Source organism: Equus quagga, chromosome 15 (assembly GCF_021613505.1).
Source record: "Equus quagga isolate Etosha38 chromosome 15, UCLA_HA_Equagga_1.0, whole genome shotgun sequence".
In the NCBI taxonomy this organism is placed as follows: Eukaryota; Metazoa; Chordata; class Mammalia; order Perissodactyla; family Equidae; genus Equus; species Equus quagga.
In genome coordinates, this window is record NC_060281.1 from 64,677,964 (window position 1) to 64,703,833 (window position 25,870).

At 51.7% G+C, this 25,870-nt stretch overlaps 1 pseudogene; it reads left to right on the top strand.

The window, feature by feature from the left end:
- The window catches only part of LOC124227124 (sec1 family domain-containing protein 1-like), an 89,539-nt pseudogene that overhangs the window by 1,141 nt on the left and 62,528 nt on the right, over positions 1-25,870 (top strand).

A 25,870-nucleotide genomic window follows, 5' to 3' on the forward strand; every position in this document is an offset into this window, starting at 1 on the left:
CTCACTTCTCATGTGACAGGCTCCTCATCCAGGTCTCCCCTTCTCGGCCTGGCTGTAGCTGTGTACACTGTCTAGCGTTCCCCCTCACTGGTTGCTCTGTGGCCCTGCTGATGTGTCTTTGAAGCACCCACCACCACCTTGCAACACATCCTATGTGCAGCACCACACTAGGATTAGCTTCAGGAGGGGAGGGGTTTTGTTGGGTTCCCCTGAGCATCCCTAATGCCTGGAAGAGCTCCCAGCACACACGGTGGGCCAAATGTTGATTCCTGTGTGTAGAATGAGTGGGCCAGCAGCTGAGCATGCCCAGGCCATCTTCCTATCTGGCTCTGCAAGGCAGGCCTGCTTCCACCGATGGGGATGTGCCATATCTCTTGCTTACTTGATGAGTCTGACCTTCATTGCCCCCAGGCCTGTGCTGGTCTTTTGGGGTACTGGGCTCACTTCGAGCTTTCCCTTGAGTTCAGGGAGTGGGGTAAGGCTGAACACTCCTAGCCAAAGTCCGCTGCTGCTTTGACCTCCTCAGAGGGGATTCTGGAAGAACAACCTTCGGACCCTGTGCAGATGGTGTCTTCAGCCTGGCTTGGGACTTAGAAGACCTGGGTTGCATTCCTAACTGATTTCAATTCCAGTGGAACTTTGAGTTAGTCCTGTTCTCTTTCTGAGCCTCCGTCTTCTCATCTGTAAAATGGACATAGGACAATGCTATTTCCTTTAGAAAGGTGATAGAGATCTTAGAGCCCCTACTCAAGGATGCCCATTGTTCTGGCCCGAGTGCGTTTTTAGGCCAAAGCAATGGGAGGATAAAGGAAGGAGTAACCCGACCTGCAGATGGTGGATGGATGACTGGCTAAAGTGTCTAAGCAGCCGGGGAGGGCGTGGGAGACGGCCAGGCCGGAGGTGGACTGAGCTCCAGGCACAGTCCTAGAGGTGAGATAAAGTAGAGCATTTTCAAGGAGTGGTAAATGCAGCTCAGTAGGACTGTAGCACAGAATGCGGCAGAGCAGGGAGTGGTAGCAAGAAGGGAGGCTGGAAAGCAGGGCAAGATCATGTAGGTTTGGGGACGAAGGTGGACTGAATTGGGCAGTGGGGACCATTCAGGGTGTGTGTTGGAAGAAGTAATCGGAGGTGGGGAGGGAGAGCCAGGTGTTGAACTAGCTCAGGGTTTTTCTTTTTTTAATTATTATTATTATTATTTTATTATTTTTGAGAAAGATTAGCCCTGAGCTAACATCCGCCACCAATTCTCCTCTTTTTGCCGAGGAAGACTGGCCCTGAGCTAACATCTGTGCCCATCTTCCTCTCCTTTATATGTGGGATGCTGGCCACAGCATGGCTTGGTAAGTGGTATGTAGATCCATGCTCGGGATCTGAACCCGCAAACCCTGGGCTGCTGAAGCGGAGCGCATGCAAACTTAACCGCTCTGCCACCAGGTTGGCCCCCAGCTCAGTAGTTTTTGAACTGGGTTGCAGTCCACTAGTGGTCATGAAATCAACGTAGAGGTGCATAACCAGCATGAAAGCATGAAAGGAAGGGAAAATATGTAACATTTTTCTAATGTTAAAGTAACCTTGACTTTTTTCAGATAATCCTAAATTGGTCATGATATTTTATTCTTTATATACATTGCTAGATTTGCTTTGCTAACGTTTTGTTTAGGACTTTTTGTTGTTAATCAAAATACTCCATAGAAAAGAGTAGATAAGAAAGCTACAGAGTGGGAGAAAATATATCAGTTCACAAAAGTCAGCCATCCAGAATATGCAAAGAACTTATATGAATTAACAAGAAAAAGATTAATTAAAAAATGGGTAATGATAAACAGGTTTTTATAAAAAAGCATATGTAAATGACAATAAACATGGAAAGTAGTCTAATCTCATTAGTTGCCAGGGAAATGCAAATCAAAACTGCAATGAGATACCAAGTGACACCAGAAAAATGGGCACAAATAGAAGTCTGACATTCATAAGAGTGGGTAAGGATGTGGGGTAGCGTGCTCCCTCATAAACTCCTAGTGGAGTGTAAATTGGTACAACCACTTTTTTGGTTTGTTTTATTTCTTATTCTCTTTATTTAGTTAGTTTATTTGGTGGTGCAACCACTTTGGAAAACTGTTTGTCTAGTGAAGTTCAACATGATTACACAATACCCAGCAATTCCACTTGCCCCTGGTGGACAGATGCCCTAGTGTGAGTCCAAGTGCAGCAGGAGACCTGGACACAAGTGTTGGTAACATCATTAATTGAACGGCCCCAAACTGGAAACAACCCAAGTGTCCATCAGCAGTAGAATGGATAGATAAATTGCAGTGTATTTATATACGCAATGGGATATAATACAATGAAAATGAATGAGCTGCAGCTACATGCAAGCAGGAGCATGGGTGAATCTTGTATACAGTTTTGAGCAAAGGGAGCAAGAGAAAAGTGTGAACAGTACTTTTGTGCTCTTAAAATTGCAATCATAAAAATCAAACAGGCAAAATTAAGCTACAGTGTTCAGGATGCACACATAGGTGGTAAAAGTTTAGAAACAAGCAAAGCAATGTGAATATGAGAGACAATTACCTGTTGTGGAGGGGGAGGCAGAGAGTTATGACCAAGGGCTTGAGTGCATCTCACAGGATTGTGAACTCAAGGGTGATAGAAAACTGCATCCCCAGGTGGACAAAAATGAATGACGACGCCTTGTCTGTCAGTTGGGAATTTGTTCAGTGGCAAATAACACAGCAGCCCCTAGCAGCCAGACAGACTGGAGAGTACCATATTTTTAGTGAGACACATTGTCTCCTTAAATAAAGATTCTCCTGCTAACAGAGAAGGGGCAAATGGGCATTGGGTGGACCAACTGGCAATAGCTGCTACATTTACATTATTCTGACTTTTTTTTTTTTTTTTTTTTGCTGAGGAAGATTCGCCCTGAGCTAACATTCATGCCAGTCTTCCTCTATTTTGTATGTGGGACACGTCCACAGCATGGCTGATGAGTTGTGTAGGTCCATGCCCGGGGTCCGAACCTGTGAACCCAGGCCACCAAAGTGGAATGTGCTGAACTTAATCACTATGTCACAGGGCTGGCCCCACATTATTTTTACTCTGAATACATAGTCACATGGTGGGGGGGCATGGGAACACATAATTACTGCAAAAGTGCATAAAATCTGAAAATGATTAAAAATAATAGCTCATATTATTGAGCACTTTATCAGTCAGGAGAAAAGGTTAATGCCCTGACCTAGTAATAAGGACTTAGGAATTGCTGAAGATGGAACTAGGCGAGGCAACCTGAGACCAACAATAGCCGGAAGCTCCAACCACCCTTGGGGCTGGAGGAGCAGGTTGAGGTGGTGCTCTCAGAGCTGGGGTGGGGTACCTCCCAGAGCTGGATGCTGGAATTGTGGAGGGAGGGCTCCTGAGAGAGGTGGAACCAGGAAGAAGCTACAGGAAATGCAGCAGATGAGATGACTTCTGAAACAGAAATACTTGGTGTCTCCCCTCCTCCCACCCTCCAACACCCAGACAGTGCCAACGTGGGCTGGACAGAGGCAGAAGCCAGCTGGCAAGGGTGCCTGGAGGCTGAGCCCCTTGTGACATGGAGCAGAAGGGGGACTGGATGTGTGGACAGGTCAGCACCCTCCTGAGCACTGTATCACCCGTTTAGTCCCCATCAGGCCCTGTTCAAACAAGACAGCAGGCCCCAAAGGGAGTCCCTCATGCTAAGCCCCATTGTCACCAAACCAAGACCTGGCTTAATTACAGTTTTGGCCCTCCCAGAAATGGAATCTTAAACCAGTGAGTCAGGAATCCTCTGATCAGCATCGGCTAGGTGACCTGCCTGACAGGCCCCTGCCATCCCCTAAAGGAAAGTAACCTTGCAGTAATGCACCCACTTTTTTGCCTAGTATGACTTCTGTGCTCCTGCTCCCTCCTGCCTGTAAGTCTTTCATTTTGTCCAGCTCCTCAGAGCTCCTTTCTGTCTAGCAGGTTGGGTGCTGCCCAGTTCATGAACTGTTGCGTAAAGCCAATAAGATCTTTAAAATTTGCTCAGTTGAATTTTGTTTTTTAATGGCCCTTTCATGAAGAAGGAGCCATGTGATCTCAGTCTCACATGGAGATGTCCATTAACTTGTCCAAGGTCACAGATCCTTGGCCGCCTGACCCCAGAGCCTGGGCTCCTGTCCACCGAGGCAGCTGTCCTGCACGGCCAAGCGTGCTCAGCACCGAAATGAGAGAGTTGGTAGTCCCTGTCGTTGAGAGGCTCCTAGTGAAGCTGGGGAGACAGACATCTAAAGAATAAATCTGTTCTGTTCAAGCATGTTCTAAGGGGGACTTTCTTAGGAGGACACTTGGTCATACTGTGCACCGTTTGCACAACCCTGTCAGCCCCCCTCTGCCGTTATGTTCTCGACATGAGAACGTCTTGGCTGCAGTGTGACCCAGGCTCGACTTCTTCACTCGGTATTTTAACAGCCACGTATGAAAATGAAAAGGACAGAGTTGCGCCAACGACAGTAGTGTGTGTGTCAGTTGGTAAAGGGAATTTGTTTTTGTTGTAAAGACAAAAGATAGCTCATACATTCAACCCTTAACAATTGATTCTTCATCTTCCTCCTCACTCCTGTTTTATTTCCAGAAGCTTTGAAACCTCAGGAAAAGAAAGCAGTCTTTCAGCAAAAGAATAATAGCAACAACAAAAGCCCAAAGTCCAGACAAACATCTCTTATTTTTCCTTTTTCTGTCTCCACCCAGTACTATTTTTTTTTTTTTTTGAGGACGATTAGCCTGAGCTAACATCTGCTGCCAATCCTCCTCTTTTTGCTGAGGAAGACTGGCCCTGAGCTAACACCTGTGCCCATCTCCCTCTACTTTTTATGTGGGACGCCCACCACAGCATGGCTTGACAAGTGGTGAACTGGCGAACCCGGGCCACTGAAGCGGAACGTGTGAGCTTAACTGCTGTGCCACTGGGCCGGCCCCCACCCAGACTATTTTTTAGGTTCAGAAACAACCATAAAAATAAAATAACAGGATAAGCAGTGGAATCTCCAATTTTTCCTTTTTTCCTGGCCTATTTCAGGTCTAATACATCTCTTCATCTAGCCTTTCTCCTAAGTTTCTCTGCAATCTAGTTTTCAGAGTGAAAGCCTGTGAACAGTTGTGGTGAAGCCATTCCGGAAGCAGCTTCATGCTCCCTCCCGCTGGGGCCGCCCCTTGACCAGATGCACCGGCGGCAGTCTCCATTCCCGAGAGCAGTGCCCTGGACAGAGATCTTTGGGCCTTGTTGTAAACTCAGCCGCATCATACCCGAGGCCGTGGTCTTCTCATTCACCAACTGCACAGCTTCACCATTTAAAAATAGGAGGACGTATATTTTACTCTGCACCAGATTGTTCCCGGTTATCGTTTCACTCACCAATTGGCGTTGTATTCTGGTTTAACTCAGAAGTACCGTTCATGAACTATTTTATCTCAGTCGAGCTGTCATGATAAATTTGGGACCAGATGTTACCTGAGCCTGAGGTCCTTGCTCTGTGGGAGTTAAGAAGGAAAGTGGTTACATGTGTACAATCCATCCACGATTGATCGTGGGCTGTCTCCTGTCTTCTGTAGTCTTGAACTTCCACTTCATCCTTCCTGTTAGACATGTCAGTGAATTAATATGCAAGCAGTCACTGTGAACGTAGCCTCATTTGGCCAAGGGGACTTCACAGAAGTGGTTAAGTTGAGGATCCTGAGATGGGAGATTGTCCTGGATGACCCGGGGGGGCTCTTATCAGCGGGCGGTGGGAGCTGCCGAGTCAGGGGAGAAGGCCATGTGAACATGGGAGCAGACTGGAGTGATGAAGCTGGTACCTTCAGAAGCTGAAAGAGCCTCCAGATGCAACCACCCTGCTCACACGCTGCTGTGAGCCCTTTCAGCCTCGCTTTGGACTTCTGACCTCAGAATGTAAGAAAATAAATTTGGGTTGTTTTAAACCACTCAGTTTGTGGTCGTTTTTTATAGCAGCACTAGGAAATTGATACATATGGTAACTCTATATTTAACTTTTTTGAGGAGCTGCCAAACTGTTTTGCAAATGACTGGAACATTTTACATGCCCACAAGCACTTGGTATGGTCAACTCTTGATTTTAGCCATTTAGTGGATGTGGAGCTCATCGTGGTTTTAGTTTGCATTTCCCCAGTGACTGTGTTGAGCATCTTTTCACGTGCTTACTAGCCATTCAGATATATTCTTTTTTTTTGAGGAAGGTTAGCTCTGAGCTAACGTCTGCCGCCAATCCTCCCCTTTTTGCTGAGGAAGACTGGCCCTGAGCTAACGTCTGTGCCTATCCTCCTCTACTTTATGTGTGAGACACCTGCCACAGCATGGCTTGATAAGCAGTGTGTAGGTCCGCACCCGGGATCCAAATCAGCAAACCCCGGGCTGCCAAGGCAGAGTGGCGAACTTAAACCCTATGACACGGGGCCCGCCCCATGTCAGGTGACCGGCCCCGGGTCATATATACTCTTTGAGGAAGTGTGTGTTAAAATCTTTTGCCCATTTAAAACTTACAGTCTTTTCTGTCTGTCCTGACATGCTGATTCATGTCCTTCTTAAAGGTAGCTGTTACTCTGACTTTTATCACGGTAGATAAATTTTGCCTGTTTTTATATTTTAGATAAATGGATTATATAGTATGTACTCTTGTCTATCTGGTGTCTCACTCATTATGTTTTCAAGAGTCATCCATCGTGGTGTGTTATTCCTACTTTATTCCTTCTCAATGCTGAATAATATCCCATTGCTATAATACTACCATTTATTGATCCATTCTACTGTTTCTGGGCATTTCAGTAGTTTTAGTTTGGGGCTATTGTAGATAGTGCTGCCGTGACCATGAGCGTGTGCCTTTTGGTGCACATGCTTACACGTTTTCGCACTGGTGTCTACCTAGGGGTAGACGGATGGGTTCTGGGCTTGCATATATTCAGCTGGAGTAGATAACTGCCAAACCTTTCCACGGGAGGTGTGCCGACCTGGACCAGGGTGTTTTGTCATCAGGCACTTCCCAATGACCTGTGGGAGCCACACCCAGGTGACTCAGTTGGTGGTCAGTGGGGCCAACATCATCATCTGAGCTGTGGAGGCACAGGTGATAGAGAGACCGGGAACCAGGCCCAGGGATGGGGGAGGCCAAGGGTCACTGTAGAGGCGAGTCTGTAAACGTATTTAGTGCGTGTTCTTTGCTGCTGCAGAAAGCGTCGGCCCTCTGTGCTGTTGGGAATTTAATTTCGGGGCACGTGTAGTCATTTCAGCATGTGGTGGAGCACCAGCAACTTGTGAAGCAGGTGTGAGAGCGCTGAGTATTTTCTGTTGTTGCCAAGTTACGTCCTTTGTGTCTGTCAAATGAGCCTGAAAAGAACCAAGTTGAAACAATGGCCTCCAATTCCCCTTACCCAGGGGCGTCCTCCAACGACCACGGCCGACACCGGGACTCTTCTCCAAACCAGAGGCAGGAGTAAAGGGGCGGCCTGTGGGAGACTGTTCTTGCCCTGAGCTCGGAGCCCACCTGTCGAGCAGTTTCCTTCCAGAAGGAACAGGTGTCTTGGCAACTGAGTCATCACCTCGCTGCCCTCCCCTGCATTAAATCTCCTTTTCTAAGCCACAGAGTCCTTAAAACAACCTGAATCTTTGAGAGTCCCCAAATAGTCTTTTGCTCTCAATCAGGAGTACTAAATGCGGTTGCCTATGGGGCGGGCATGGAACACGAATGAGGATGCCACAACACTGGAAGGGGACACTCACTGTGCCCTGCTGTGACCCCAGCCCAGGGGCGCCCACAAGAACCTGAAAGTCTGGATTTTTATGTGAACTCTCCCTACCCTTTCTTTTTAAGTTGCAATAAGCAGGCCAAGTAAAACACCCTTCCATCAGCCCACCACTTTATAATCTCCGCTTTTAAATGAGATTTGAATAATATGTCAATGCAGCAGAATAATATGGCAATGAAGCAGCTCTGGCAGGGGGACCCGGGAAAGCCTGGGGTCTGCCTCTCTGCCCGTGCCCTCAGGCATCCTTGAGAAGGGCGCCTTCGTAGGAATGTGATGCTGTGGGGCCAGGAGTGTTCCACCCCCACCATGGGCAGCCTCCACATGGGGAGAGAAATGTCCTCCCCAGCGGGCCCGCTCCCTGGGTGGTACGTCCTCTGCAGCTTGTCTGCATTCGAGTGCACGGCTCTCTCTAAACTGAGATCCCTGATTCCTCTGAACGCACGGGAACACTCTGTGCTACGGGCCCTGCTGTGCTCTTCCTCCCCTGGCAGGGCTGTGCCGTCATGGTGTTAGCGGAGCCCTTGGGGACAGAGTCCCTGTAACTACCAGAGGCGATCCAACAGAGGCCTTCATCCAGAGAGGGCTACAGGGGCCGCCACATGCATGGATGCTCAGTCCTATTCTGCCTCCTGGTTCCGACTTCCCACAGCCTGGGGGCGGGTGGGGTCAGTGGGGACCATCGTCCTCCGGCCTGAGAGCCTGGGAGCCAGCTGTGCGACTCGGGCACTCAGCCAGGCTGACCTCGGGTGGGAAACGGTTGGGATGGGGGTTGGGCTGAATCAGGAAAATCTGACCTCGGAGGGCTTCTGGCAATGCGGCCTCGTGGCTTCAAGCGCTGGAACCAGACGCAGCAGGGAGGGGTGCGGGCAGGAGGGGCTGGTTAGCATATAAATGATGGCTGGTTGATGGCGTTTCCTGTGCCCAGGGAAATGCCTTGTTCCCGGAGAGGTAAACGTCATGTCACGGGGATCAGTTACTCTGTCGATGTGCTCGATAAACCTTGTCTCCGGGGCTTACACAGCCCTACCCCCGTCCCTGGGAAACCTAAGCCAGGGTTGTCTGAGCAAGTGGCGTGCCACTGGGACAAAACCCACCTGAGCACCCTTGGTCAATGTCCCCAAATGCCTGGGCTCCACCCAGCCTGCACGTCAGCATCCCCAGGCACGAAACAAACGAAAATTCATGGATTCGGGGGGCCTGTGCAACCTCTGAAAATGGTTTGCAGGACTTTGTGGATGCAGACAGAGGTGGACATTGGAGTACAAACGTCTACGTGCCGTCTCTCCCTCTGCCCGCCGTCGATGTTCAGTCTGGGAGGGGTCGAGTTTAGTCCACAGAGGGCTTTGCAGAAAGCTGAAGCCATATTTAGATATTTAAAAACTTCTCTCAAAGAACTGAAATATCTGGTCCTTTGGGCTGTGATTCTGGCATGGAGACGCTGTCCTGGGGCAGAGGACCAGCTGTCCCTGTGGACTCAGGGTGTCCCTTTCCCTGCCCTTCCCCTCACTCAGCCTGCCAGGTGATAGCCCCATAGTCACCTCGTCCTGAGGGATCTGCCGGGGAGCCTGAGAGAGGGCCAGGTACAGAGCACTTATGGGGCGTGGCGCAGTACCTAGTTACCAACTGCTGGAGACTCATTTCGAGTGTTTCAACACTGCACCCATTGCTTCAGCTCAGAGCCACGTGCTGGGGAGGGTGGGAGGGTGGTGGCAGCTGCGTCCCACGCGCCCCCACAGGTGCTTCTCCTTTGGCCTCTCTGGAGCGGGTCTGACACTGTCACACAGATGTGCCCCGTGGAGCCGGTGCTTCATGTCACTAGAGCAGACACTTGCTGTCTCTTCCTCTTGCTCTCCTCACATCTCTCTGGTGCTGGTTCCATGTCTCTTTGCAGAGGAAGGAAAGAGGAAAATGCAAAGTCAACCCCCTGCCCAGACTCCACCTCACAGGACTAGAAAGTAGTGTCCCGTCAGGTCCACCCTGAGCCTCCCAGAAGACAGTCCTGAGGCTGTTTCCTCTCTGCCTCACTGTCTTTGTCTCTGTCTCTCTCTCTCCCCATCCCTCTCTCTCTCTCTCTGTCTCTGTCTCGCTGTCTCTCTGTCTTTCTCTGTCTCTCTGTCTGTCTCTCTCTCATAGAATTAGTCACTGAGCTGATAGGGCCAAGGATGATCATTAAAAGCCCATCATCTCAAAAGAGACACTTTGTACCCAAATGGGGATTTGAAATTGCACAAGATGAGTGTGTCAACTCCCCAAACCAAGGGGGCTGGAAGCTCCCAGACTCCCAGTGCTGTCTCTCCAGTGAAGATGGTTCTGACTCCCCATCGCGAGGCTCGTTCCAGGGGCCTGGGAGATCTTGGCTGTTTCCATTCAGATGGGGCTAAACCTCTGTCTTGGAACCTTCTCGTGGAAGAGAATTACTCTACGTGCGTCTCCATCACTCAGATCTCTGCTGATTGGAGGTGACCACTGTCATTTATTGTGGGCCGAGGCTCCAGCTTCGCCAGGATTTCACAATAAAGTGTAATTGTGAAAACGTCGGGAGAATTTAGCTGAAACAGCCGCCCCTGCGGCAGAGGCGCTGGAGCTGCTGTGCTAACCAGGAGGAAAGTCCTCTCTGTGCAAGCCGCAGGCCCCGGCCGTGGCAGCGGAGCCACTCCTGAGCCTGGGGACCTGAGTCTTCATGAGGATTGTGTCTGCTGAGCCCCGACGGGGGCTGTGAGCTCCTGCCGGCTGAGGCTGCTCCTTCGGTGCCGTGTCTGTCCTCCACATCCCTCTGCTGGGACGCCCATGTCCCACCTGTGCTGGCCCACGGACCTCGTCTGTCCCCACGACCGTCCCTCTGGCTGTCCCGGACCCCACCCTGCATGCTGGGATTCACAGGCTCCCAGGGCCATGGGATGTGGATGGTCCACACGGGCTGGTTTACGGGGCTGGGCAAGCCCTCTGGACCCCGATGAGTATCACTCAGCTGGTGACCAGTGGGGGACTCTGTGCTCGCTCTTGGTGGATGGTCCCAGGGAATGGCAATAGAAGGAAGACTGCTCTGCCCCTCACCTGGGGTGATTCATGGGGTCACCTGAATGAGACTGGACAGTCTTTGGGGCTGACCCATTCCTTGGCTCTCTGGTTCGCAAGGTGGGTGGTTTCACTCAGGGGCCTCCCCTGACCTCAGACTCTTCTTCTGACAACTCAGCCAGAGCCCTACTAGCATCTCCAGTGCCTTCGTGCAAATCGGAAAAGGCACCTGCTCCAGGGGACACCTGTACACCTGGTGGCTGGATTGTGGGCTCCTCCTCAACCTCCTCCTGCCCTCTCTTGGGCATCCTGAGCAGTGCACAACCTGCACCACCAGGCAGGGCAGCCCTGATGCAGCCCTAGTGAAATGTGTTGAAGCAGCTTTAAGGTTAAAATGTGTTTACCCAGCACTTCTTTCTAGAAATTCATCTCAGGGAAATAATCAGGGGTGTGTGCCAAGATTTATGATCATAGCAGTGTTGTTTATAATGGTGGAGAAATTGGAGACAATCTAAATGTTTAAAAATAGGGATCCATTAAATAAATTATTGTGCAATATTCTCAGAGCATTCCGAGCAGGCATTAAAAATAACACTGTAACCTGCACAAGGACGTCTGTGCGAGGATATTCATTGCCTGCTTATTTATCGTAACAAAAGACTGAGATGGATGTCTGCTGACAGGGAAGCGCTTAAGTGGATTGTGGGGCAGCCGTACGACAGCGCGCTCTGCAACTGCTAACGATAACGAGGCTGTCATTGTGACCATTTGAAAGAAGCTTTGAGACATTTGTTCACTGAAGAAAGGAAGGTCGTGTAATAGAAAAATGCACTTGTCGTGCCATTTGTGGAAAAACGATATATATAGACATACATATCTACGTATCAACTTGCTCCGGTTCGGACTAACTGTGCTGAGGCCGACAGGAGACTTTGTAGCCAAAGGAACAAAGCAGCAGCTCCCCCCAGATCTCATCTTATACTCTACACTTTTTACCGTTGCCTGAATCTTAATTTGGGGAGGAAGTAAAGAAAACCTCACCTACCATGCAAGTATACTATACGGGGAGAGGGCGTCTGGGTGGCCTGGGGACGTGATCAGGTCTCTCACCTCAGTGTCCAGCTTCACGCTGGAAATGAAACTCAAGGGTCAGAGGTTTGTGCTTTTGATTCCACACCCCAATGCCTACCCTGTTTATATTCACACAGTTTTAATGAGCTTTTAGTTTTAGATTTATAGGGTTATTGCAGAGTGGGACAGATGGTTCCCATATACTCCAAACCCAGCTTCTGCAATTATTGACACCTTACATCTGTCACCATTAGCGAACCAAAGTTGATACGTTATTATTAACCAAAGTCCATACTTTATCAGATTTCCTCAGTTTCCCCTAATGTCCTTTTTCTTTTTTTTTCTTTTTCTAATGTCCCTTTTCTGTCCCAGGATCCCATCCAGGGGCCGCATTACGTTCAGTTGTCGTGTCTTCCTCGGCTCCTCTGGGCTGTGGCGGTTCCTCTGACTTGCCTCGTTTCTGAGGCCTGGACAGCTGTAGGGACTCTGGCCAGGTGTTGGCAGGATGTCCCTCCATTGGGATCTGTCTGGTGTTTCTCTCGTGATGAGTGTGGGGCGATGGGTAAACGGTGTCCTTCTCGCCCACCCTCCCCAGGGTGTCCACAGTCAACATGACTCATCAGTGTTGGTGTTGACCTTGATCACCAGCCGCGGCGTGCTGGTCAGGTTCTCCTCTGGACAGCTGCTATCCCCACGCTGTCCTCTTAGGAGGCAGCCACACAGTCGCGTGGGGAGTCACGCTTCACCTGCTTGGGAACTCTTCTGCACTGGAGATTTGAACACCCTCCACCACTTATTTAGCTATTCAATATCAGTGTAAATTCACGGCTGTTTATCTCACACTTTGAGTTATAGGCAACACTACTTTAGTTATTTTGTTGCTTAAATTGTTCCAGTTCAGCCATGGGGGGCTCTTTTAGGTGGTCCATTTGTCCTGTCCTGTCATTGTGTCCGTGTGTGTGCAGACCTGTGTGCGTGTGTTCACACATCCCTAATCTCTGGCAGCACCAGGAGCTCTCGGCTCCCCTTGTGTGTTTCTGCCCCAGGCCTCGAATCATATTTCTCCAGGAGCCCTGGTCACTTATCCACATGGACCGATGGACCCACATGTCCAGTCCCTCCTTCTCATCCTGTGAGGGAAGTGGCACATCAGTGCCTTTAGGGTCAGAGAGCCTGAGCCAAGCGCCCTCATCCCCTGTGCGCGCTGGGCCTCACTTTGCTGCTTTGTGAGAGTGAGGTTGTGAGGTCACGGATTCAGGGGGAGGAGCAGGACACAGAGGCCCTGCTCCTGCTACACGGGGCTAAAAGAGAAGTTAGATCAGGTTTTAGGAGATATAATGTGCATTAGATCTCAACCCCTGAGTTTGGGCTGGTGCTCTCCCTCAAAGGAATTCCCTCCACAGCTAGCATGTCCTCCCTCCTGGTCACCTCCTGGGATCTTGGTGCGTGCCTCCTCCGTTCCCTCTTGTCTGCTCTGGCCATGTCGGGCTCCAGTGGGGTCCTGGGGGATCCCTCATGTGAGTCCTGCGCCGTTCCTCCCAGATGCACCTCAGGTCTTGTCCACCTTGTGTCTCCCCTCGCTGTGGGTTCCTGACCAGAGCTGCCCCCGGTCCTGTAGACACAGAGAGGCGGTGTTGGCCAGCTGACACGTTCCCAGGTCTGGAGCCACGCAAGTGGAGATGTGGACAATTCCGCAGGCATAAACTAGGCTTTTGGTGTTCCAGGCACACCCAGAGGGGAGCTGTGCCTCCATGACACCCGGCAGGTCTTGCGAAGGACACAGGGCCTTTTCCTGAGCAAACTCGGGTACTGGGCACAGGCCGGGGGGGAAGGGCTTCCTCCTGGACAGGTGTCTCTTCTCTCCCCTCCCCACCACCTGACGCTGGGCACACACCCCCTTCCCATCCTCACTATTGCCCCTCAGCCCTTGCCTGGCAGGCTCCCCCAGAGAGCTCCCGCCCAGTCCGTGCACGTGTGCTGGGCACTCAGGGAACAGGGCTGTTTCAGGAGGGGGATTTGCTGCTTCATCTCCCATAACTCTTTCTCTCCTGATCTCTCATCAAGGATTCCATCCCGAGGGAAGGAAGCACATCCCCTGAGGACCTGACTTCAGAGGCAGGGAAGGAAGACTTTCAGGACCCTCGAGCCGGGGGAGACTCTGTGTATGGCTTCGTCGTGCTGGGCCTGCCCTCCCATCTGGGTTCAGTTCCAAGGACAGGGCCATTTTCTGTAATTGAACAGGTTTTTCTGTGACATTTCCTTGATCACGTGTAAATATTTCCTCAATTGGGCACATTTCAAGCTCTATTTGAAGTGCAATAGAGGTGAATGTAGCCTCCACCTTCACAAGGCAGAGACCACCATGAGGGCCCACCCACCGCACGAGCTCAGTGGTCCCCTTTCCAGGGAAGGGAGGAGACCCCATCTGACGGCCCCTGGTTCAATGATGCAGCTTGTGGTGTTTGGTTAAACCAGCGGTCTAACAGTTGCTGTTGCTGCCCTTTCAAGTCACAGTGGTGACCCTCTTCTCTCTGGGGACCGTCTCCTTCCAGAAGCCCCTGCAGGTGCCGCATGGCTCCTCTCCCAGCTGACTAAGCCCAGGCATCTGGTGGAGGCTCCCTGGTGGGAAGCACGAGGAGTGGGCACGGGCTCCCTGAAGCAGAAATGAACTCACAGGAAGGACATCGCACAGCCCGGTCATCAGGGACCTGAAGTCCGTCCCCCACTCCTGGGTTGTGGTGGTGTCCTCGTTACCATCGAGGGAGCTCCTGGGCCACCAGCCATTCGTTGATCTGGGTCAGAACCAGCAGGATAGAGGAGGTGGCACAGGGCCCTCCCATTGATAACACTTCCTGAAGAACCCACTCTTCACTGAAGAAGCTTCCTGCTCACAGCTCCACCCAGACGTGGTATATGGCCCTGCCTGGCTGCAAGGAGGCGGGGGCTCGAAATCCTTTACCTAGGGGCACAGCTGCCGTCAGCGAAGTCGGGGTTCTCTCACTGGGAAGAGGGGGACGAGGAGGTCTGATGGGCCACTAGCTCATAGCAGTGTCAGAGCCACCAGTAGATCTGGGTTCTGTTCAGCTGTTCTTATCCACGGGGCTAAAACACTCCCTTGTGTTACTATTGTTTTGTGGGGCCTCACAAGCAATTTTTATAAATGGCAAAGTATTAAAGTTTGGGAATTTTTTAGTTTTTAACAAATAAAGGGATTTGCTGGAGTAAGTGACACTTGGTAACTTTGTTCTTACTCGTTGTGTCCTCATGTGCTGTCCCCTGTATGGGGGGGTGCCGCTATTGTGACAGATGCTCAGCATCCTTAGATGAATAATCCACAGTTGGTGGAGAGCACGTCAGCTGACAGTTTCCATGAAAGCATCAGAAGTCCTGACTCTAATCGGTGTGTAAAGGGAATTTGTTGGCTCCCATAGCAGAGGAATCCACAGATGTTAGCTGGCTCTAGGTGTGGCTGCATTTCGGTCTCTGAAGGCACTGTCAGGAATTCCCTCTCTCCCTCTTACCTCTGCCCTCCTCTGTGCAGGCTTCAACCTCAGGCCCCACACGGTGTTCTGGCAGCCCCAGGATCCGCTCTGGCTGTGACCTCATCAATGCAGGACCTCCAACCTCACATGCTCTGAAGAAAGAGCACACGACTTCCCTAATCGCTCCTGCAACAGCCCTGATATGACTCTGATTGGTCCAGAGTTGGTCACATGCCCAAGCCCCAAATGATGCTGTGGCCAGGGATGCTGCGTGTTTATTATGTGGACCTAGATCACATGATTCACATGTAGAAAAAGGCAAGGGCCCCACCTACACCGCAAGAACTGACAGTAGGGAGGAGTCAACTCCCAAATGGAAAGCCATCACTGCAAGCAGGAGGAGGGGTGCTGGCAAGAAAAACCTCAAATGTCCACTGTGGGAGTGACCTTTACTGAAGGTCATCTGGTGCTCAGGAAGTGCTGTTTCTACAGTCACGTGCTGTAGCATGATGGTGGTCCCCTGAGATTAGTACCATAGAGTCCAGGTGTGCAGTAGGCTGTACCATCTGGGTGTGTAAGTGTACCCTGTGATGCTCACACAACGATGAAATCGCCTAACGACGCATTTCTCAGAACCTGCCCCCCCTCAGTAGTGATGCACGACTGCTTCCTTCCCTGTAAAGCCCTCTGGCTTTGTCAGATTCTAGATAAGCCCCGAGAGGGCGTGTTTCACACTTGAGCACCATCCACCACGTGTGCGCTTTGGAAACGGTGGGAAGCCCTCGTCTGTTTCACCCCAGTGACCACTGAAGCCTCTTAGTCCACGGGGACTTCAGCCGGGAGTGATGGCTCCCGAGGCTGCACTGGACGCCTGAGGAAGCTCCCGTCTCTTCCATCGCTGGGGACCAAAGCCCCGGGCGTGAGCCGCGGCAGGCCCTCCTTCCTCCTGCAGGGAGCTTGCTGCGATTCACGCCCCAGGGTCAGCGCTGAGGCTGGCTTCCTGCTCCTGCAGAGGGACCAGGCCAGAAAGGTCCTCACCAGACGCCAGCCAAGGCGCTGTGCTCCCGCGTAGTTGACGGCTGCTCCCGGGCCTGCGCCTGTGCTGGGGGGAGTGCGCACCTGTGTGAGTGTGAGGGTGGGATGAGTGTATTTGTAGTTCATGTGCACCTGTCGACACAATAACCCAGTTCAAGCATTTCCATCGATTCTGAAATGAGTAAAAATAATGACACACACCTAGGTGGCTCTTACTGTCTGCCAGGTGCTGGAGAAAGACAGATATGTAGACAGACAGATAGTTGGTGGATAGAGAGATGGCTCATAGATAGAGTCATTTAACCATCTCAACACCCGCATGTTCACAGAAGCACCGTTCACAGACAAAACAAACAAACAAGCATGTGGGATGGATAACGACCACACAGGTGAACAAGGTGTGGTGTTTGAACCGTGCACAGCAGGGAAGACCCGTGTTTGACGTGCTCTTTAACACAGACGACACTCACAAGCGTGAGTTGAACACAGTCAGCACGTCTCAGAAGACGGCGGCTGGGGGATCTCCTCGTGTAAATGTGCAAAGGCTGAGAGCAGACAGTGTGTTCAGGATGCGGGACTAGGGCCTGCAGCGTAAATGAAGAAGGGAGAGACCGAGACTGAGGAGAGGGGACCTCAGAGGGAGGGGGCTGAGGTGGGAGGACTCAGGAGGGGCCGCCGGGTCCCGATGGTGCTGGGGATCCGAGGACCCAGGGTGGGCGCCCAGGCCCCAGGCGCCGTGTGAATGTGACCCGCACCCTGGGCTCAGGTCGCCCCTGCATCTTCAGCCTGACCACCCCACGGAGGCGGCAGGGACACAGACAGGGACGTGGAGCTGGGGCGTGGGCTCCTTCCTCATCCCACTCATGATCTCGTCTCCTCTCTGTGCTCTCGTGACCCGTCCTGGACCGTCAGGCCCAGCATTCAGAGTGGCTTTGACCCTGACCCTTCAGGGCAATGATGTTCCTGAATTAACCTGAACCCATGAGTCCCACCTGTGCCCACCTGGACACCTGTGCGGGGGTTGCTATGGCACCGTCACCGCGGTCCCAGGTGCCCAGTGCCTGACCCAAATGCGCATCAGTGGAGGGGAGTGAGCGGCATCAGCGTGGGGTGTGCAGGACGCCTGTGTGTGTGCCCCTCTGCCCCAGCCGTCTGTCCACACGGGGACATCCTGCATCCCCTCCTGACACCAAGAGGGCTTCCACAGGGAGCGGGGGCAGAAACTATGTCTCCCCCGCCCTCCCAGCCTCGCTCACCTGAGGCCAGCCGGTCCCCTCGGGGTCCAGACCACCGGCCTCTGTTCAGCTGAGGCCCTGCCCCCCTCCCTCCCTTCTCATTGTGACTCTTCATGAGGCGGGAGGATGTGGAAGGGGGGATGTGAGTCTAGAAAGTTCTGGAGAGTTATGTTCCCGTTACCCCGTCTGGTCATTGAGATGAAACGTCCACTAACACTTCACCCTCTGCCAGACGAGTCCTGGGCTTCTGCCCTCACCTGGGCTGCGGGATGCAGGAAGTCAGACTTGGTTAGGGCCCACCTTGTCCGTCCCCCACCCACCCCGATCAGCAGATGGGCAGTGAGAGCCTGAGAGTAAGTGCTGCCTGAGGGTTCCACGTCAGAAAGGGAGCTCTTGGTTCTAAGTCCTGGGCTCCTTCTGCTCCTTCTGTGATGGACATGTGTGTGTGTATACACGTGTGCACACCCATGTGTTTGTATACACATGTGCATATGTGTGTGTGTATATGTGCATGCACCAGCGCAGCCTCTCCTTGGGAACCACATCCCCATCTTTGGTCCCTCAATGGAGGGGGCAGACTCCACCTCCGAGCTCTAGCGGTGGGCATGTAGCCAAGCCTGGTCATGGGGACGCTCCGCTTCCCTGCCACAGTGAACGGCCCAGGAATGAACCCAAGCTGTACAGTGAGGGTCCCCTCCAGGAGACGGGTGCCCTCTCTTTCTGAAACCGTGGGCAATGAGAACTGTAACCTGAAGGTGCTGGGTTACAGCACCACGGGGGACAATGCTACCATGGGGGACAATTGCCTGATAATGTCAGAAGCAAGAGAGAGAGACAGACACATAGAGACACGGACAGAGACAGAGACAGAGACAGAGAGAGAGAGGGAGAGAGAGTCCTAACAGCGTGGGTCCAACCCTGGACCCAGCTGTGCCCAATGCCTTCACCCCATGAATTGCCCAGGCACTAAGCTGACAATACGCTTTTTCACTTAAACTGTATTAAATTTGATTTCTTTCTTTTAATATTTAATGAAGTTCTTACTCAAATGATTCCAAGCCTTATCTGATGAATCATATATGAAATTAGTGATTTTGTTCTTGCAAGAGTGCCTCTGGCTTAGGTGACATGGATGAGAAAATCCTTCTGCTTCTCTGCCCTGCTTCCATCTCATCTTCTTTGCTTGGCAAAAGCCACTAACTTGGCCTGGGAAAGGCCGAAATTGGAAGGGAACAGAGTCAGCTTTAACCCAGCCATCCTGAGTCAGGCGCTCCTTCCCGTGGCCGCCTCTTACTTTCTGAGCTCCCGTCAGGTCTTAAAGGAGCACACGTGATTGACTTGCTGAAGACGCACAGTCCTCCGGTCTGAGCAAAGCCCAGTAAAGATGCTGACAGGAGCGCTGTGCTGGGACACATGTGTGCCCCATGCAGAGCATGTGTCCGCAGCATCTCATCCAGGTGGGGCCAGAGTCGGCCCCCGCCTTCTAGGTCTGCAAACCCACGTGAGGAGGTCCCTCTGTGGCGCCCTCCAGGAATCCGAGGGTCTGACTGCAGGGCCATCTGAGGGTGACGGGAAGAGAGGAGGAGCTGAGGAAGATGCGTTTCTTGTCCCTGCTGCCACCTACAAGCTGCGTGACAGCAGAGGAGCGGGGGACCCTGGAGGGCTAGGCCCACGGGGCCCGGGAAGAGCTTTCCTTCCTTGTGTTGGTCTCAGCTCCTCCCTCTTTCCTGGGCTCAGACAAAACTTATTTTGTTGTTTAATGTTAAAAATGGTAGTGTTGGAGTTTTTGGTTACATGTCACAGAATTGCATCTCCAGCCAGCTTAGTCAAAAGAGTGTTTATTGCCTCCCGTAAGAACAAGTGCATGGGCAATGTGGCCTGGGGGCGACTAAGGCTGGGGCAGCAGCACGCACCCATCCCTCCCGTCTTCGTGTTCACTGGCAGCCTCCTTGCCCTGAGGGGCGCTGGCTGCTGACCTCGGGCTGGTAGCTTCTAGTCCAGCAGAAGGCAGATCGTCTATGTGACAAGTGTTCCACAGACTTCCCCAAACGGAGTCTCATTGCTCTGACTTAGGTCCTGTATCCAGCCCTGAACCAATGACGGAAGCCAGGGTGTGAGACATGCACATGTCCAGGGCGGGGCCCCCTGTCTGCCTTGCCTCTGAGAGTGGGTAGGGGGTTGGGGGTCAACGCCCTGAGCTGATGGGCTGGGATGACAGAGTGGTTCTCACAGGAAAATCAAGGGCTGTCATCGGGGGAGAGGTGGGCGCTGGCAGGGAATATGACAGATGTCCACTGCGTGCATCCAATCGGCTGGAGCCCAGCATGGGTGAGCGTGAGCCAGGGGATATCCGAGGACTCCCAGCGAGGTCAGCAGAGCTCTGAGTCCGGGGAGTGACAGCAGCCGGCTGCCAGGAGCTGTGGGGGTGCCTGCGGAGCAGTCCTGGGCCTGGAGCTCACAGTCTACCTGGGCGGGGGGGTGGGGCAGAGAGGAGGTGAGGCAACTGGGCAAAGGGGCTGGGAGTTCCTCACATCCAGAACCATCCTTGGAGAGGCCCTTTGGGGATGTCCATGGGAATTTTCAGTTCCCAACATGGCACATCCTGCAGCCTGGCTGAACCTCCCCCTAAAATGAGACACAGGTCCTGAGAGTTGTTCCCGGAGGCTGCTCCATCAATTAACTGAACGGCTCATCCAGGATCCAGCTCACAACGAGTCTGCTCTTTATGACTTTAATCTGACATTGTACCGCAATTGTGGGTGATCATTAACAGAGAATAGTGGGGCAGGAAAATTATAGGCTGGGGAGTTTCTGCAGAATAATTTGAGAATCAAGAATGTACACAGAGTAATAAGACGAATATGTGCTATAATTTCAAAAGTGAAGGTGTGGGCAAGCGGTAATTGCAGGTGCTAATGGGAGCTTGCAACATGGTCCATTTCTCCGTCAAGTAGGGAGACGTTCAAGAGGAGAGTTTCCGGGTCTCGGTTGCATCTGGAATAGAGAGAGAGATGTTCATGTGAATGGGGCCCTGGAGACGCGTGCAGGGCACAGTCCTGTGCTGACCTGGGCAGGGACGTGCACAGGTTCCAGCTGTGAAGGAAATAGTTTTGATCTCACAATTTCTGAACAGGTGCAAACCTCCCCCAAGGAGCCGGTGTTCTGTCTCCTTCTCTCCAGGACGAGGCTGCTGGCGGGACGGGCAGGACGTCAGCGGGCACTGCCTCTTTCCTGTCCTTCTCTGCCTCAGGCCTCCTTTCAACAGAAGCAGTAACGGGCCCACAGTCAATCATACTGGTAATCATTTAATTTAGGGGGGCCAGTGCAGCACAGGGGTTGGGGGCTGCAGCAGATTTCTGAGACTCCATCCCGGCCCCACCCCTCACCTCCTGGGGGACCTGGGGCCAATTCCTTCACTTCTCCTGCTTCTGTTACTTCCCCTGTAGGGAGAGTGGGGAGGGTAGTGGTGCCACCACCCAGAGGAAGCCCTCGGTGAGAAGACCCCCAAAAACCCTTACCTTGCGCCGAGCGTGAGCCTCAGGGAGCTGCTCCCCACACTGATTCTAATGTTTAAAATCTGTCTTTTTTCCCCACATGACCCCTAAATCTAAAGCAGTGACATCCTCTGTGACTCAACCAGATGTGTGATCGCTCCAGTACCCGTGAGCACTGGCCAAGCTGGACTGTGGGGAGACACTGGTTGTCACAATGCTTGGTGAGCACTTGAGGTGACTTTGCACTGACTTTACTCCTGTTTGCTGGACCCACCTGTTCTGTAAGCGACACCAGCCCCATCCCACCCTGGTGGCTCAGAGCACCTGAGACTGGGGATGGGGGCAACAGGAGGAAACATCCTGCCCCTAGGACAAGGTAGGGTCCCAGCCACCGTCTCTGGGTCCCCTCCATGGGGCACAGTTGGCCATGTTCACTCCCCAAACTAAACTCATACATCCTAGTCACACTTCCTACTTTACTGGGATTTAAATGAATGCATTTTCCAGAGTTGCCATAATTTCCATCATGGAATGTGACAGATGAAGAAGACACTAGTCTAATCCCCTCTTTTATTAATAAAGAAAATAAATCAGGGAGCCCAGAGGGTGAGGGTGAGAGGCCAGCATCTCACAGAGTCCGGGGCGGGAAGGAGGCCCTGGGCTGCCCTCCTGGTAGGGGCAGACTCTGTCTGGGCTCTTCCAGCAGACGGACGGGTGACCCAGGGCCTGGCTGTGGTGGGGCCTGGCGAAGGAGTGCAGACATCAGACACCATCACATGCTCCCGACTGACCTCAGAATCTTAGTCTGAATGGTCAGGATCCTTGTGTGATCTCCTCTGCAACAGAAGAACAGAGCCCCAGCCAGCTGCGAGGTCTCGCCTCTCCAAGTGACAGTGAAGAGAGGACGTCTCACAGGTGAGGGGCCAGCACATGAGGCGGAGTGCTGCTGGTTCAGAGCTGATTATGGCCTGAGTCCAGGGAGGCAGGAGAGGCTAGGGTGAGGAGCCCCCACCCTCTGTTTCCTGTGGCTCCTGCCGCACAGATGAGAAAGCCCAGAGGCCCGATGCCCAGAGGCAGGTGGTGGAGGGCACTCTGGAACCTGAGACGGCTGGAGAGGCTTGGGGCCAGGAGTCCTGAGGAGACAAAGGTGAAGGTGCCGGAGCTCCCAAGGTCGGTCCTGCGGAAACGACACCAGAACCAGGAGCTGCCCTGGCCCAAAGAGCTCATGATCCAGTGAACAGACAGAGCAGTAGTCACCGCAGTGAGCAAACGTAGATGGTGGGGCGTGAGGTGATGGGGTGTGGACGTGCAGGGCGAGGCCTGACTTCCGCGGAGGGCCAGGAAGACCCCTCTGAGGGATGGACTTGGGCAGACACCTGGAAGACGTGGTGGGGAGAGTCATGTAAGGACTCAGAGAGGAGACTTCCCAGGAAAGGGCATGGCAGGTACAAAGGCCCCGAGGTGGGGACAGCACGGGCATGCAGCTGGAGAGGAGGGAGTGGTGGGGGAAGGAAAGTAAATTTGGGGTTTAAAAGGGTCTCTGCATACCTTTGAAGACCAGGCTCAAACAGGAATTTTGTGTGAGGAGGACTGGGGGGCTTTGAGTAGGGAAGTGACACGATCTGTTTTATCTTTAAAACCATCACTCTCCCAACCCACCCCTTTTCATGTCAAATCTAGCACAGTGGATTGGGGCACTTCTGATTGCACCCGCTCTGGGACTGGATCGGAGCAGCACAGTTATTTCTGTCTGTCTCCCGGAGCATTTAATCACAGCTGAGAATCCCCATTGGCCATGCGGTGGGGGAGGCTCCCACTTCCCTCCCTCCAACGCCGCCTCTGGGGTGGGCTCGGCAATCTTCCCTTTGATTAGTTCCAGAGGATCCACTGAGATGGGATTCCACACTGTGCAGGCTCCGTCAGCCTGCTGATGAGGAGGGAAGCGGGGCGCCCCTTGGTCCCCCATCGGCTCCACCAGGGTCCTCGTAGCAGGGTGACTGCCTTGATCAGCCTCTGTTCACACAGGAGGGGCCCTTCAGTCCTATAAGGCCAGGGGAGGGGTCAATAGTCACAGCGTCTCACTGTTGGCCTCTCCCGCAGGGGTCTGGAGGGGCTGCAGAGATTTTTGCATTAATATTCATTAGGGACATTGGTCTGTAGTTTTCTTGTAGTATCTTTGTCTGATTTTGATAACAGGGTAACACTGACCTTGTAGAATGAATTTGGAAGTGTTCTCTCCTCTTTAATTTTTTGGAAGAGTTTGAGAAGGATTGGTGTTAATTCTTCTTTAAATGTTTGGCAGAATTCACCAGGGCAGCCGTCTGATGCCGAGCGTTTCTTTGTAGGGAGGTTTTTGATTAATGATTCAATTTCCTTACTAGTGATGGTTCTGTTTAGATTTTTAATTTCTTCATGATTCTTGGTAGGTTGCATGTTTCTAGAAATTTACCCATTTCTTCTGGGTTTTCCTATTGTGGGTATATAATTGTTGAAGCAAGTCTCTTATGATCCTTTTTATTTCCTTGGCATCAGTACTAATGTCTCCTCTTTCATTTCTGATTTTTGAGTCTTTTCTCTTCTTTTCTTAGTCTAGCTAATGGTTTGTCAATTTGTTGATCTTTAAAAAAACCTTTAGTCCCATCGATTTTTTTCAGTTCGCTGTTTTGTTTATTTCTGCTCTGATCTTGAATATTTCCTTCCTTCTGTTAGCTTTGAGTATATTTTGATCTTTTTCTAGTTCCTTATGGTGTGAGTTAGATTGTTGATTTGATTTCTCGCTTTTCAAATGTGGCATTTCTGCTCTAAGCTTCCATCTTAGCACTGCTTCTGCGGGATCTCATGAGTTCGGGGACAGGGGGTTTCACTTTCATTTCTCTCAAGATTTTTTCTAATTTCCATTGTGATTTCTTCTTTGACCCATTGGTTGCTCAAAAGTGCCGTTTAATTTCCATGCATTTGTGAATTCCTGGTTTTTCTTTGCTACTGATTTCTATTTTCATCCCATTTGGGTCAGAAAAGATAGTTGGTATGACCTCAATCTTATTAAATGTGCTAAGACTTGTTTTGCCATGTGGTCTCTCCTGGACGATGTCCCATGCACTTCAGGAGAACGTGTGTTTGCTGCTGTTGGGCAGCGTGTTCTCAGCATGTCTGTTGGGCCGAATTGGTCCATCATGTTTCCTTATTGAATTTCTATCTGGTTGATCTGTCTTTACTGAAATGGGGTATTGGAATCTCCTCTGATTATTGTGTTACTGTCTCTTTTTTCAATTCAATCAAGGTTTGCTTCACATATTTAGGAGCTCTGCTCTTAGGTGCGTATATATTGACAATTGTTATAGCTTCCTGGAGAACTGACACTTTGATCTTTAGGTAATGTCCTTCTTCATCTCTTTTGTCAGCTTTTGACCTAGTCTATTTTGTCTGATGTAAGTACAGCTCCCCCTGGACTCTTCGCTGTCCATTTGTGTGGAATCTGCTTGCATCCCTTCACTTGGAGCCTGTGTGTGTCCCTGTATCGTCAGGAGTGTCTGTGGGCAGCCTGCAGTTGGATCTTGCTTGTCTATCTATCAACCGCTCTGAGCCTGCTGATGGGAGGTCAGTCTGTTCACATTACCGTCATCACTGACGGGGGGACTTCCTGTTGCCATTCTGCTCATCATTTTCTGTCTTTAGTTACTTCTCCGTCTTCTCCTCTCCTGTGCCTTCCTTTGTGTTCTGTTGATTTTTTGTAGTGACAAGTCTGATTCCTTCTCATTTTCTCTTGTGCATTCTCCATAGTTATTTTTTTTGTGATTTCCAAGGGGGTTGCACAAAAGAACTTATATGTAACCATCTATTTTAAACTGATAACAACGTGCTTCAATTGCATAAAAAGCTCTACTCCTTCACACCCCCCAACACTTCCTATTATCGATGTCACAATGACGTCTTTTTATATTCTATATCCATCCACAGCTGGAGCTGTCTCATAAAGGCTCTGTGCACTGTGTATTGTTGTCAAGTTGATTTTCCTGTGGGGAGTGAGGTCGGGGTCTTCCTATTCTGCCATCTTGCTCTCATCTCTGGAGGTTTTAGCTCTCAGCCAGGATCACCCCATGTGACAGCCCCTAGACTTCTCTCCTGCTGCCCGAGCAGCCCCATGAGGAAGTCTGCAGAAAAGAGTTAACCCAGCAGGCCTGAGACTACAATCCTCGGAAAGGCTGCTGGCAAGCCTTTCCCTTGGAGAGAGTCTGGGAATTTGGCTGCAGGCAATTCCCTACGAGGCTATCAATCTTTCTTCACCAGAAGAGGGATGCGCTGTGCCTAAATTCCCTGTGCGAACAACATGGTTGATGCTGGACACCTGCTTTCCTCGTGGAGCTTGGAATCTGGGGCCGTGCCAGCAGAGGGTGCCTACCTGACCAGCTCCCCCTGAAAACTGGGTGCCGAGTCTCTGATGAGCTTCCCTGGTAGACAGCGTTTCACATGTGTTGTCACAACTTGCTGAGGAGTTAAGAGCATCATGTGTGACTCCATGGGGAGAGAACCCTGGAAGTTCGCACCTGTGTCCTCTGGACTCGAAGGGTAACCCAGCCCCTGGCTCTGCTCACCCCTCCCTGCCCCTCCAGCCTTGGGGTGGCAGCAGCTTCCTGCCAAATCAGGGTGCCCCTCCCCTGTGCTCTCAGCTGCCTTGCACATTTATAGTCAGTGTCCTTACTGAATTTGTGTCTTTCAACTT